Source organism: Nannospalax galili, unplaced genomic scaffold, assembly GCF_000622305.1.
Source record: "Nannospalax galili isolate Female #2095 unplaced genomic scaffold, S.galili_v1.0 scaffold238, whole genome shotgun sequence".
Classification (NCBI taxonomy): Eukaryota; Metazoa; Chordata; class Mammalia; order Rodentia; family Spalacidae; genus Nannospalax; species Nannospalax galili.
Window position 1 is genome coordinate 2,851,803 of NW_008341888.1, and position 2,168 is coordinate 2,853,970.

At 46.9% G+C, this 2,168-nt stretch overlaps 1 pseudogene; it reads right to left on the reverse strand.

The window, feature by feature from the left end:
• Window positions 1-558, reverse strand: LOC103737857 (annotated as a pseudogene).
• Between the last annotated feature and the right edge of the window lie 1,610 nt (window positions 559-2,168).

Sequence of the window (2,168 nt, forward strand, 5' to 3'; positions counted from 1 at the left end):
TCAGGCTTCGCAGGCGGCCCCGCCCCCGCCCCCGCCCTCGGCCTCACTGTCTTCTCCCGCCTCCTTCTAGTTCTTCTCAGAGGAGAAGCTGCTCAGCTTGAAGGACTTGTTGAAGGAAAAGCGCTTCTTTTTTTACGGATCTTGTTGCTGGGCGAGGGCGTGGGCCGGTCCTCCGCCTTGGGCAAAGACGTCGAGGTGGCGGCTGTCACGGCCTCTGCCGCGGTGGGCGAGCCGGGCTCCATGGCCTTGGCTTGGTGGGAGACTCCTTCTTGGCGGGCTGGGCCTGGGCTCGGGGGCGCTGCGGCTGCCCAGTCTTTGGCTGCGGCGGTGGACGTGACTCCGCTCCCTGCGGCCACGGGCACCTCCCTGTCGGTGGCCCAGGCGCTGCCATTGGCCTGCAGCTCCTCCTTGGTGAAGAGCCTGCAGCTATGGGCAAAGCGTCCCCGTTCACGTTCACGTGACCATTCTCCTGCTCATTTGCTTTGGAAAACAACGAGGCCTCAGCCACCTCTCCTGGGCTCTGCCCATAGCTGTGGTCTTGGAGAACTGGGAGCCCATGTTTGGTTCTTCAACAAAGAAGATCCAAGAGGGAGAAAAAAAGCCTTGGTTTGGTGGAAGGACATGGGGAGCGGCAGCAGGGGCAGCAGCAAAGCGGTGGCACACATCAGAGGGAAGGGGTGGGATGGTGAGGAAGATGGAAAAAATTTTAGTCGAAGAGATAAAAAAGCAGCAGCGTGGGAGGGAAGGGAAAAGGTGGAAAAGTGGAACACAAAAAAAGAGTCCAAGTGTAGGTTTTTTTTTAAAGAAATGATTTTTAAAAATCCCAGATTTGTAGCCACACTGTAGACAAGAGGAAAATGGGGAAATGTCCCTGGTTGCTAATGAGATGCAGGGGTCCTATGCCCAAGTGACAGTACTTTAACTTTTGTGGGAGGAGGAAGTGTTAGATTGGAGGAGGGGCATAATGCTTGTGAAAAACCAGAGGGAAATGTATTAGCTCAAAAGCCTACTGAAAAATTATACATACGGTACCTGTACATGAGTGCATATGTATAGCTGAAGGCTATATACCAAAAAAACAGTGCCAGATTGGAGAAACCTCCCTTCAAATTGTTGGTAAGGGTAGTCCAAGAGAATCCCAAGAATTACAATAACCCTAGATTGCCTCCTAGAACTTGAAGGTAAGACCCTATTGCTAAAGATAAGACATGCTTTGGATACAGGACTGGGAGCAGTGGAACTGGAACTGATCTGGAAGCCACCTAGGGGAAGACCAGCCCTCATGGATTTGAACGACACTATGCAAACTCACTAACCATGTGCTCTTGGGTCTCGTGACCTAGGCATCTGTCCTCATTTCCTTGGTGCTCTCGATTTCATACTCCACCCAAAAAGATAATGAATGTGTATATTCTTGAAAATTAACATCAAAATGCCGAACAATGGAGTACCCATCTTCACTGCACACAGCAAAGATTCAGAACACATGTGTAAATGAAATATTCTACAACTGGTGATGAAAAGGCAGGGTGGTCTGTTCATATAAGGATCGAATGAAGCTTGTACTTCCCAACTTGAAGCTCAGAAACCATTTTGAATAAAATCATGAGTGAGGACTGACTGGAGGACACAGTTCCAGGGACACAGTTCCAGACACAGTTCTAGCAGCACAGTTCCAGGGGAGAAATGATTCCAAGAGATGTCTAGAGGAACAATGGTCTTCCGAGTTTGGGCCCACCCTTAAAAACTGAGTCAGGCAGAGTAACTGCTCACATCATGATGAAGCTGGCTTTTTTCTAGAAATTCAGGGTTGTCACAACATATAAATCAACACATGAAACTCATCATATCTAGGAAACAATCACATTATCTTCTCTAATGCCTTTGACAAAACATCCATTCATGATAAAAACATCCAACATCCATTAATGATAAAAATGATGGAGAGGTTAGGGATGGAAGGAGCATATCTTAATAAAACTGTATTTGAGAAGCATTGCTATCATCATGCTAAATAGAAAAAAAATCTCAAAGTATTTCTACTAAAATAAGTAAAACAAGGTTGTCCATTCTCTCTACTCCTGTTTAATATGGTACTTGAAGCAGTAACTAGAGAAGTAAGGGAAGGAAAGAAAAGGATAAAACTAGGAAAAAGAAAGATGATACAA